This window comes from Melopsittacus undulatus, chromosome 4, assembly GCF_012275295.1.
Source record: "Melopsittacus undulatus isolate bMelUnd1 chromosome 4, bMelUnd1.mat.Z, whole genome shotgun sequence".
NCBI lineage: Eukaryota > Metazoa > Chordata > Aves > Psittaciformes > Psittaculidae > Melopsittacus > Melopsittacus undulatus.
Genome location: NC_047530.1, coordinates 99,156,531 through 99,169,415, shown reverse-complemented (window position 1 = coordinate 99,169,415; position 12,885 = coordinate 99,156,531). Strand labels below are relative to the sequence as shown.

The 12,885-nt window shown below is 44.7% G+C and overlaps 1 protein-coding gene across 2 annotated transcripts in view; it reads left to right on the top strand.

Annotated features, from left to right (window-relative positions):
- Positions 1 to 12,885, top strand: part of SH3PXD2A (SH3 and PX domains 2A) — a 249,054-nt gene that overhangs the window by 90,707 nt on the left and 145,462 nt on the right. The window lies entirely within an intron of this gene.

Sequence of the window (12,885 nt, the reverse complement as noted above, 5' to 3'; positions counted from 1 at the left end):
TAGCTCTTGGTGATCTGTGTAGGTTCTCTGGTGGGGAGAGATGTGTGGCCTGCTTCCTAAATCTGACCTGAACATTTCTTTTTCACAGAAGTAACACCAAAGTACACTCAGACTATAGAGAAGCTGTAGTTGAAATTTACTGTGTGGTGGAGTCTGCAATAATCTACAATATCTGACATATGCCACAATCCAATTTTGTGGCTGTGCTATGCTGACATTTTTGACTTATTCCATTGTGGGCATTGCATAAAAGTATCACCCATCAGTGAAATATCTCCATCTTTGGAGTCTAACACAGTGAATTTTGGCCGGCAACACTACACCTCAGATTATGAGTAGGGATAAAGGAGAATCCCACATCCAATTGACCATGGCAAATCCAATTCAAACTGCAAAGGGATATTTTTCCTCCCATTAAGCAGAATGTGATTAATTTCCCATGTGGAAAATTGTTCAGGACAGACATGCTCGTAAATTATGGCATGAGAGATCCTATTACTACAAGCTCCATCAAAACCTACTGTGCCTCCCGAAATAGCAATAAGAAGATAATTATATTAACAGCCTTTCTTGGTATTTGATGTATGACTGACATAGGCTGTAAGCTTATTTTCAACCAGATTGGAGCTTTCATTTAAGGATGGATGCTTTGGCATTTGTGGACATTAACAGTAATCCTTGGTTTCTGACAATTAAAAGTGTTAGAGGAATGTTTCTAAAATAGGGGATTGAAAGCCAGTAGGTGCAAATGAGCATCCTGAGGTGCAAATGGATGCATCTAAATGATGCATCCTCTGGGGATGAGGGCTTGAAAACTTAGTAACCACAAAGAAACAGGGTTCTACCATGCAAGGATTCTTGAAGGATCTGTTCTGAAATCTGTGCTATTCAACCCAGGATCTGCCAAGGAGGGTGTTAGTGATATAATTAACTTAGCTGATCCCAAAATTGACTTAGGATACTCAAATTTGGAGCTGACTACAAAAAGTTGGAGGAGGATCTCATGATATTGATGGTAAGAAGGCAGTTTGGTGTTGGAAAGCACAAAGCGTTGCTGGGAGGTAGGGGGAAGGACCATTGCAATCTAAAAAGGAGATTTCAGTAAGCATTCTAAAGGTGTTTCCGTTCAACCGTGAGCATTAGTCAGAAAGCCAAAGGTAGTGTTAGAAAGAATTAGGCAAAGAATGTGGAACAAAAGCCAGAGCTTCAGTTGTGAAAATCTACCATTTCCCCATGTAGCGAATAGTGTGCAGGTCTGGTTGTGGCCTCTCAGAAAGGGTATGTAATAAACTAAGGTACTGAGGAGGATGACAGAGAGGATGACAGAGTTGAATTGGCTTCTTTATGAGGGGAATAGATAGACTAAAAGCCTTCCGTCTGGAACGAAGGTGATGATGGGATGAGAGGAGAAGTTTGTGAAACCTCAATGAATTTGAGTGAGGAGGACACATTTTATTTCTCAGAATGCAAAAAGAGGTGCAGGCTGTAAAATTTGGGAGGTGAGCTTAAAGTGAACAAAAGGAAGCATGTCATCACATGTTGTGTGATTAAATTATGACATTAATTTGCAGAGAACTCTATAGGATCCACAGTGGGTTTAAAAGTGCAGTTTCTAGAGGAGTTCCTGTAGGATGGAGTCAGCACTGTTTGCTAAAAGCTATTTTCCAGTTCTGAAAAAGTCTAACCACTGATGTGCAGGAATGGGGAGTGTGTATCAGGGAAAGGATCCATTACACATGTCATGTTCTTGAATTTCTTGCCTACCCTTTACTCGCCACTCTTCTAGACAAGGGAGCTGGACTACAGGGATCTTTGACCTAACCAAAGGTGACACTCTCACATTCCTGCAACAAAGTTGACTAAATCTCCTGTCCCTTTTTAGTATTATAACTACCAGTGAAGCTGCATTCTTGAATTGGAGCAGCTAAACCCATAGATGGTGATCCTCCATCTAGAAGTGCTGGAGATGGCATCTGTCCATTCTTGACCTTCTACTCGGAGACCACAAGTCTGCAGGCTGCCCACCTCAGAGGGGTTATCTGAGGTACCCAATAGTGGGACTTTGTACCTCCGGCCAGCCCTTCGTAGCACTGCACTCCAGGACACAAAGGCAAACAGCTTTTGGGGAGCTGCCATTCCTGTGTGGTGGCACAGGGAGAGAAAGACCAGTTTGTTTGGTGGGGTGGATTTTGTTAGCAGCCAGTCCCGTTTGGCGGCTCAGTGTCTCCGTGGCTTCAAATGCAATTAATCAGGGCCCGAAAGGGTAATTATCAGCTCACATTCCTAATTCAGATTTCTGTGCCTATTCATGTTACTGTTTTTTCTCTAATTTAGCAATAAAGTTGGGGTTATTTTCATGTTTTTATGCTGCTGGCCCAGCCATCCTTATTAAAAATAAAAAATAACAAAACATTAGTTTCCAGTCCACATTTTTTTTCTTCTCCCTGGGAAATGAAAAGGCCATATTAACTGTGAAAGGGAAACGAAAGCTTGCGTGGTCCTAGGATTCTGCTGTCACCTTGGCTAAATGCACTTTTCCTTTCATGGGGTGGGTAATTGCTTAGAACATTAATCCCTGAAAGAGGCTTTTTGTTTTGCAGTAGGTGAAGCTGTTGACATCTGACAGTGTTGTTTCCTCCTTTGATCAGACATTGGCACCTTTCTGAACCCAAGAAAAGGTGGGCCTGGAAAGCTGGGGATGCTCAGCACCCTCCACCCTGAGCTCCAGGGCAGCAGCTCTGTCCTTTGGGATACTCCTGCACCCTTAATGCCACACTCATTTGCTGAGGAACCAAGAGAAACTTGTCAGGGAGATTGTCCTCAGCTGTCTTCTGGCATCAGAAGGCATTGCTGGTGCCAAATCGCATGTGAGTGTAGTTTGGATTAAGTGGCCTGAGCTGGAAATGGCTGAAGCACTCACACATGGAAGAGCTGGATGAGAAGGAGGCTGCTTATCTAACAAGTAATTATAAAGTCATTTCCCTGCTTCTGTGCATCATCTGAGCTGTGGTAACTGCTGGTGTGAGTGCTCTTACATCTGCAGACAAAGTGGAGCAATGTAAGTGAGCTTTTCTGTTCATGGGATTCCGAGTGACTGGATACTGGCTCATGTTGGTGCAGGCTACTTGTGTCCACATGGATCACCATGTCCAAAGGAATGGGTTAGCCATGCATCCATCAGCTTGGAAGAGGCAGTAGGGGTGGCTTCATGGTCAAGAGTTAATGAAGAGGTGCTGCTGGGTCACCTGGCCACAGACATGACCCAAAGGCTGTTTCATCAGGTGATGCAGTGTGGTGGATTGAGCATGGCTGGATGCCTGGTGTCTGCCAAGCTGCTCTGTCACTCTGCTCCTCAGCAGGACAGGGAGGGAGAAAATAAGATAACAAAAAATGTCATGGGTTAAAGTAAAGGCAGTTTAATAAAAGCAGAGGTTGCACATGGAAGCAAAGGAAAAAAATATAGTTATTTTCTACTTCCCATCAGCAGGAGATGCCCGGCCACCTCCTGAGAAGCAGAGCTTCCGTACACATAGCTGTTGCTCTGGAAGAGGCATGCTGTAAATAACCAATGTTCCTTCTCCTCATTCTTTCTCTTAGCTTTTATTGCTGAGCAGACCTCATATAGCATGGAATATCCCTTTGGTCAGTTTAGGTCAGCTGTCCTGGCTGTGTCCCTTCCCAAGATCTTGCCCACCCCCAGCCTACTGATGAGAAGAAAATGTTGGAGAGTTGATGCTGTAGAGCACTGCTCAGCAGAAGCCAAAACACTGGTGTGTTGCCATCACCTTTATAGCTACCAATACGAAGTACAGCACTATGAGGGCTGCTATGGGGAAAAATTAACTCCGTCTCAGCCAGACCCAATACATGTGGCCAGATCACACATTGCAGATGGATTATTGCCCTGAAAGCTCAGAGGAGTCAGGGGAACAGATCCAGGTCTGGCTTTGGAGTCAGTGCAGGGAAGTGCAAACATGACTACCCCAATCAGACCCCTAACAAGCTGGAAATAAGAGTACCCATCTCTCTTCTCCTGTAACACACAGAAATCAGTATTCCCTGTCTTAAAGCACATGCTCATGTGCTTTGAAATCAACAGTAGCTTTATCAGGGATCAGAGCAGGCAGAGAGAAAATCCCTACCAGAAACTGTCATTAATGGCACAAAAAGGTAAGACTTACTAAAAAGACCTGTCTGGAACCACAGAATGATGCCTGTGGTTTCAGATGGTGTAGAGATGTCTTGTCCTGCAGAGGAGCTACCTGACTCAGAGCCTGGCCAGCTTCAGTCCGATGATTGTTCAACTGCTTGTTTTGTGCTTATCACCTACTGACAATTTAGCTTAAAACTAGTGAGAGGTTTTGCTTGGAGGGCTCCAGGAGAGCACTTCCATTTGGAAAAGGAGAACTGTGCTCTGTTTTGCAAAGCACAGGGAAATCTGAATACTGCTCTCTGAAACCCCAGCTGCTGAGTTCCAGCCTCTGACAAGCACAGACACCCAGTTATGTTTGCCACCACCCTGTTGGTTTAATTTTTGTGTTAATTGATGCCTTCCAAATACTGCTCAGAGGAGCAGCATCCCTGCCAATCTGACTGCTGAATTTCACCTCCTGTAGTGCGGGACCTGTGTACCTGGCAGACCTAATCAGGGTCTTCCACAAGAGAGAGATTTGCCTCATTTGTGCAGAAATTGAGCATTTGATTTTGATTGGAATAAATGTTTGAGCAGGGAGGCTTTCTGGCCCCAGATGCCAAGGTAGATGTATTTTCATTCTGCATGTGATCTGCAGAGCAATCTGGGGACTGGCTTGATTGCTTTCATTAGTGTATGCTCATTTTGTGACCTCATGAAGCCAGCTTTGCATCCCAACCCTTCAATTTCTACCTGCAATGGTCCTGCAAGAGTATATGCCATAGCACCACGTTATTGCATGTCCTGCCTCCTAGTAATAATAACTTTGATCTACGTGGTGTGAGCACAAATATTATTTCATTCACAGTTCCAGTTCTCAACCAGCTTAAGGGTGGAGTGTCCCAAGCAGTGTTATTAGCAGCCAGGCCAAAGGATGTGGCTAGGACCTTACTGTGCTTTTCCAGTGTAGTTTGGCAAGGGTGTGGTGCAAATCCATCTCCTTCCAGTGACCTTGCTGGAAGGTTTTCGACCCCAGTGGTTGTAGCTCAAAGGCTCCCTGTTGGCGAGGCTGGCACTGGCCCAGTGTCTGTGAGGTCGTGTCTCAGGCTTAGTGTCACACCAGCATGTGCATTACTGACAAGTCTCATAAGAGCTTATGTGCAAAACAGTGAAAATGTTTTAATAGGCTCAATTTGTCAAGGCTCCTGCTTTAAAAGATTGAGGTGGGACCATATGGTCCTTCCCTGAGGGTCCATACTACTGAGTGTCAGTAGAAAGACTCCTATTGACTTCAACAGACCCCAGTGAGCAAGGTGATACTTGATGTGTTTTTGGAAAGAGCAGAGGAAGAGTTTAGTTAGTGTAGCTACACAAGTATGGTCTTACCCTTCAGGAAGAGCATTTTTCGTGGTTAAGGTGGCACAAAGGCATTTGAAAAGCTCTTGCCTTTTCTCACTCTGTGGTCATGAGCTGTAGTAGCTCAGATGATACCAAGCGTGTTCACCAGCAAATACGTCATACAGACAGGGGCTGCTGTTTCTGACTTGTTGGATCAACATGCAGTGATCCACATCCTTCCCATACTGGCCAGGAAATGAAAGTTACTCTTGAACATAGCTCTACACACTGTTTTGTGGACCACTAGTGATTTGGAAACCAGAGGTCAGGAGCCACTAAATACATAGGTGAAAACAAGACACTGGCATCAGCTGATACAGGAGGAAAACCAAGTGTTGCAGCACTGAGACCTAGTGGTTGATGTATCTCTGGTCGGTTCGGTATACAGTCTACATGGTTTGACTGTTAAGTTCTGAAGTTTCTATATGTTAGATGACTTGGTCTTGGCGTTCTGGAAATGGATCTTTTTGGAAGATGTTTGGAACAAAACACAGGGTGCAATGGATGTAAAATTGTGCATACTCTTACCTTAGGGGAGAAGAATGCATAGGCAAGGGTGATGCCTTGGATCTGCATGGGCTTTCCTTGTCTCTGTGTCTTTTGTTCCCAGCATAGCAAAGATGATATGCAAAGAGGGGGACACTCCTGCATCCTCTCTGTGAGGAAGCCCTGCTGTTTCCTAAGGCAGCATTTCTCGGATGGTTGGAAAACATGACCCCTTTTTGGCTCCTCATCTCTGTGAGACTCAGAATATCATCAGTTCAGTTCCACCAGGTGAGGACGTGCCAGTTGCCGGTGTTGCTGGCTGCAGGTATAAATGCCATTCTTCCTCCTCCCTTAGGCAGACTGACTGCTTTCTGCAATTAAAAGCAGTTGGTTGTTTGCACTCTAATATAGCACTTGGAACCAGTAATTACAAATGAGTTCACTTTCCATGTTGGAGAAGCTGAGCTCTGTAGTTCAAGGAGGCACCAGTTTCACTGCCGAAATTGAAGACTTTACTCACTGAATCAACAGTCCCAACATTTTGCAGCCATTCACAGAGCAGGAAGTTCAGTTTTAAGGGATCTAGGGACTTGTGCTCACACTGAGATCCTCTTGTGTGGGGTAGGTGCTTTACTGTGCTGTACTCTGGTGGTAAATTTGGTTTAAGCAAGTTGATGGATCTCTTCAGGTTCACTGGTGCATACAGACCAATGCACATAGAGCCACACCACAGTAAGAGAATTGAAAGGATGATTTTGTAGCATTTTTGCCTGCCTTTTCCAGACCAAACACTGCATAATTTGCCTGTACCATTATTCCTGCCTTGCTGTGGAGAGGTGGGAGATTTGCAGCTGGGGCAGCTGAAGAGATTAGAGGAGCAATGGGTTGTTTGAGTGATAGCAGCAGGACATAGAACAACATCAAGTAGCTCTTGGCTTATGCAAAACACTATACAAGCAGTAACAGAGCTGTTAGCTTGAGACCCCATGGCCCCCATCTGTCACTCCTGAATTTCAGCATCATTGCTCAGGGATTTTCTCTTTCTTCCAGCTGTGCCTGGTGCTTGAATTCCCAAAGTCTGTACTAGCAAAGCTGTCCTAGAGCTGATGCAGTTGTCCCTGGATGATAATCCACTTCTACAGACAGAGCAAAGCAGCCAGGTTCAGAGGTAGGAGCTCTTTCCTGGTAGGGAATAGAGCCTCGCCTCTTGCCTGTCTTTGGTTTCCCCTTGTAATTATTCACATAAGGGCACATTCTCCTTGTTGCTTCTAATGGAGGAAGGTTTCTCTTCCTGGTGATACTCTATACAAGCCATGTTACTTCCTATGCTTTATTGTTTCTTGGTGATTTTCTTTAACGTTGCAACTTATGCACATTAAAAACAGGATCCAAGAAGGACAACCTCCCCACTGTCCCCCATATCTCAGGGCAATGCTGTTATTGCTTGTGTTGGCTTTCCTGGCTGCTCCATCTGTCTCCATCACCTCTTGTCACCTTCCATAGTAATTCCTGCTGATTAGCAAAAGCCTTTATCAACTGAGGTTCTTTGGCAGACAAGTTCAGCCAACAGTTCTGACTCTGTCACGAGTTTCTACTTATTAAAAACGTCCTTCCCCCTCCCACCAGTGGAAACACTATGAATCATTTCCCTCCCCTTTCTTTGTTAGGAGCAAATGCCATCAGTGTTAGGACCCTGGCACTGGCTTTTTGACTCCAGGAAATCATGGATGAAAACAATCCATGGAAACTGGGATCCCCAGTAAGACATTTTGTAAGGAACACACCTCTTTCTTGGCCACTGTCAGATTGCCATCTCATTGAAAATCACACGCACTTCCATGAGAAACATCGAATTGCTCTTCTATCCCATAGTGTTGTGCTGTAAATCATCAATTTCACATTGCAAGGTCAGCAGTACGTATTTAACTGCTCCATTTAGGAGTTGTTGTCTGACAGATGCCTGCGAGTTTTGGGCAGCACTGAGGTGGATGTCACCACTTAAAGGCATTGAGGGGAATTTGTGTTATATCTGATTGCACATCTGTGCTCCTTCAGTGTATGAAAATAGTAACAGCTGCGTGTAAGGAGAAGAAGCCTTTATACAAATACTTGAGCAGCAAAATGGTTTTAGTTACACTGGAGGATGCTGCATAACCCAAGAGGAGAACCTGTAACTGCATGAGTGATAAATTCTTTACTCCTTTTACCAATACAACCCCAATGTAACTGCAAAGAGCCTGACCTCCTCTCATAAGCAGATTCAGTATCTGAGAAGTTGATCTTGGGTTGAACACATTTGTTGGCAACGTATACACAGACCTAGTACCTCTCAGGTTCTCACGTAAAAAGAGGAGAGAACCAAGAGCACAGTAACAAAAGCAACATGAAGAGGCAGAAACAGGAGCTTTCCTTGTTCCTAGGAGACAGCTGACTGACAGAGCCTCTGCAGCTGGAGCTTCTGCAGTCAAAGGCAGCACATGTCTCTTTTAAACATAAATCAGATGAGACATTACAGTACTTTTAATACACCCATTACTCTTCAAGCTGCCTGCTGTTGAATATTTATCATATGGCTTGCTTTGAGTACTCCCTTCTGAAGCGTGGTGATGGTACTTGAAGATTAAATGTGAACATGCATTTGCCCATCACCCCTTTGACAGTGGGTTTGGGCTCCTCCTAATCTTTGACAGATGCTCCTTGCATGAAACAGCTGGTGTCCTTAGACCAATCCATCACTCAGACATCCCTTGAGAGGAAACTCAAGCTCAGCAATCAGAGAGTAAGAGCAAGAGGTGGATCTGTTCTCTGGTAAATTTGGAAAGGAGCTAACCAGGAATTTTGTTGCCTCCCTCTTGGCCCTGCCATAGCTCCCATTCACTGCCTGGCTCCAGAGAGCAGCAAAGCTGCCAGCTTGGGGCTGAGCCACTGGCACATTCATGGAAATATCATGAAGACATCTCTAGAAGGTCCTGAGGCCTAGATATGCAACAGCTGTCCTTGGCAGTGAAAGGTATAATTATGAGATTTGTTTTAGAGGCTTTCTTAGAGCTTACAAATCACCCATGTATGGCAGTAGCTGCTGTGATGGCTGACATCTGCTGTGGTTGTAGGGTCTGTATAGGATATGTCCCCCTCCCTTGAAGAGGAAAGACTGGATTCTCCTGCTGGACATCCCACTGGGGACTTCTAGTGTTACTCTGCCTGGTCACGTCTTGCCTCCAGGCTGTGTTCCACAGTGCCACAAAACCCACCAGAAGCTGGGTTTCTTCCCTGCGTGAGTGGTCCTTGACCATTACAAAGCATTAGGCTATGGGCCCTTTCTGGTGTGTTCAGTACAGACCTATAGGTTAAGGGGAGGACCAGGCATGCTGGGATGCTTTTAAACCTGTTTGCTCGTAGGGTTCATGCAGTTGTTAAAATCTGTGCTGCTCTTAAGTATGAGGTTATATTAGGACTAAAGTGATATGCAGAGGATGCCTTTAAGAATCAGCAGCTGCCCTATAGACAGTCTCCTGCATAGCTTTATTCTTCCCACTTTGTGCACCCGCTGTGTATCTGAGGAAACTGAAGTCTTGTGGGAGAAGAGGTGTGTGGTCTCAGAATTAAAGACTACATATATATATATATGCACAGAGAGATGAAGGGACGATTTAAGATGTCCCCTACAATGCTAAGCCTGATACTTTGCCTCCTATCCAGATTAATTTCCTAGGAATAATATTTTCTTTAAAGAAAAAAGGATAAAAATAAATACTGTTATCCTGCATTAGCAGCAGGGCTGGAGCCCTGTGTCTTTCCCACGTCTCTCCTTCCAAGTGCTGTTGTCCTCGGAGTCCTTCCTAACATATGTCAGACTGCTCTTGGCCTGGTCTGAGCCTGGCACATCGGTGAAATAAATATTTTGCACAAGGCAGCATCATCCCACATAGCCTACAACTTCCCATCTGAGTCCCACACAGACTTCCCGATCACTTCCTAGCTTGCCTGCAGCATGGTTAAAAAGCTGCCGGTCCTTCTGTAAAACAGGAGTGTAGTGCCTGAAGAGGCTTAAAAAAGCTGCACTAAAATTCAGGAGAGAGCCTCATTAGGCAAAGCTTTCTGTTAATGGGGTCTGTGTCCAATGCACCCACTTGAAGAACATGAAAAGTGTACAGCTTGTGTCTCTTGGGTTACCTTACTTTTTCAGTCCTATGGGACCTCCCCTCCTTTCAGAGGAAGAACAGTAGAAATGATGGAAACTAAGAAAGCAGTAATAACTCGTACTGGTTCTGCAGTGGTTCCTGCTGGTCAGCTGTGATGGTTTTCACCAAGCTTCTGTCAGCACAGTCAATCTTCCCAGAAAAGGGAAGAAGCTGAACATTTGGGAAGTTGTTCTTTCTTAGAGGTGCTTCAGTACCCCTGGCAATGAGACTCCTCTGCCTTTGTGAGGGGTGCCCTCCTTGCTGCCCACCAGAACTGGATGTGCTTGCGGAGTGTCCCTGTTTTGGTTCTTGCTTTTTTCTCTGTTAACTGCTACTCCTCGGTGTTCTAAACTACTCAGCCTTCTCCAGATCTCAGTTTTGAATGCCGTAATGGACTGGGCAGCTACAGATCTTTCCCACAGCCCTCATCGGGCCTTTTCCAGCTTCCAGTAGCAGAGGGAAAATCTCCCTTTTTCTGAAGGGATAAAAATGGAAGCACCTTCTGGGCTTTGCTTCATCCTAACAGCACATTTACCCTGATATTTTCCGTCTCCATGTAAGGACTGAAATAAGACTCATCATATCCTGGGGTCTTTTTTGTACTTTGTGTTTAATATAACATTCTTTATTATTATTTTTAGGAAAGCTGAATTGCATTTACAGGAGATCTTTAATGTGTTTAAGTCTTTGGCTCCTTTATGTTTTTATATGGTCACCGGTTCAACTTTCGACTCGTGGCTTGAACTGAAAACAGGAAAGCCAGAAAGTGAGAATGTTTCCAAAATGTTGCTTTCTCTTTGCAGTATATTTATAAAAGTTGCAAAGAAATACCAAGATCTCCCACAGCAGCATATCTGGAGCACTGACAAAGTGCTTCAGTAAGTCTTTTCTCTACAGCTGCCCTCACACCTCTTGCCCCCCCAAAAAGCAGCTTAATGCAGATATGCAGTTACAAGTGCAGTGTGATCCTGGAGGCTATCAGAAATGTTTTGGAAGTGCATTTACCAGACAGAGAAGCAGAAAAGCAGCAATGGTTTGGTGTGTCCAATGTGGGTCAGTGCAAGGCGATGGGAATGCTACTTCCCTTCTCCATCAGCTTTTGACCTAATTGCTCAAGCTCAGAACATGTCAGACACTTATTGAAGATTTCCCTTGTTTCCTGTGATTGCATGGCACCACATCCTACAGGGATGGCTCATCACCAGCTTTGTAATGAGATAACCACAGGGAACCCAGGGAGATAAATTTATGGCACTAGGAAATGGCTTTACCAGGCAGGACAAACTGTTTTGCTGCCAGAATTGGGAATGGAGATGAACTACTTTGTCCTGTCTGAAACAAAAGGTTTTATCACCTTCCAAATTAGCAGCTATGAAAGAAAAGGCAACCAAAAGGGACAGAGTCTGGAAGGGTTTAGAGCCTCTGCTACTGGACTGTTAAAGTTTCATTAACCTCTCAACTCGTGTAATCACAACAAAATCAAAGCCACATATTCAGATTTTGCTTCTGATTTCATTTCCTAGTCCATTTTCTTATCCCATGATCTATGGATGAATATTGTATTTGCCTGTTGGCAAAAGAAGTTTGGAGCGGGGAGCGGTATATATGTCAGTGGTTTTCTTACGCAGACATTTTATGGACTAAATAATGCTGGCAGATACTGTTTTCTTCCACCACAAGAGAACATGTAATTTATTTCTGTCTTATTACATTGAAAGAAATACAGCACAAAAGAAAAAAAGGGAAGAAAACCACCAAAAAAGGATATGAAGATATAATCCCTTCTAGTCAAAAAATACCAACTCTATGACATCCTTGTGTGTGGGGAAATTCAGCTTCTAGATTATTTTGATAAACTTTGTTACAATCAGTTTCACACAAAACCCAGCCGTTTGTTTAATCTTAACTGCTTGCAGAAATGTCACCCAGTAAGGACACTGAGGTTACTGGGATTTTTTCCTTTCAAAAAAAGAGAGTTTGTTTATTTTCCTTCTGTTATTTGGTTTCCCTCTGTAGCTTTATAAGGGCTCTGCCACCAACAGCCTTGTATTTGCTCATGAGCTGGCTGTGTGGTTTGTCTGCCTGCAAGGGCAGGAGAATCCACAGTGGGAGGCAGCTGAGCAGGCAGGCATGGGGTGCAGATAGAGCCTGCATCCAGCCCAGCGATGCTCCCTGCACTGCCAGCATGGATGTGCCACAACAGCCTCAAAGTAGAAGGTAGTCATAATGTAGTATCAGTCCATTCCAGGAAAATGCCATCACTGAAAAGGAACCAAACCTTTTTGTGCTATCTACAGGATGAAATCAAAAGCCTCCCACTGGCCTGTGAGTCACTGTGGTCCCCTTTCAGCAGCTCACACAAACAGGATTTTGGTGGCAGTCACTGAGGTTTCACAGAGCTGCTGTGCCTGTGGCAGTTGTTGGCCATGTGCTGCATCTCCTGTGCAAGCTTAAGACCAGCAACATCTAGATGCGAGAGGTGCCATGTGTGCCCCTTTTATAGCTGTTGTCCTGCATCCTTCCCCTGCATGCTCTTGCAGCATGTTTCTGTGCAGTTTGTCCTGAGGGCAGGAGTAGATCTGCTGCTCACACCTCTTCCCAGTGTGCTGCACTGTCTGTCTCATAGCAATGGGGGGCTGCAGTCACACAAAGCTGCTGCTCTGTGAAGCTCTCCAGTATCAGGACTCC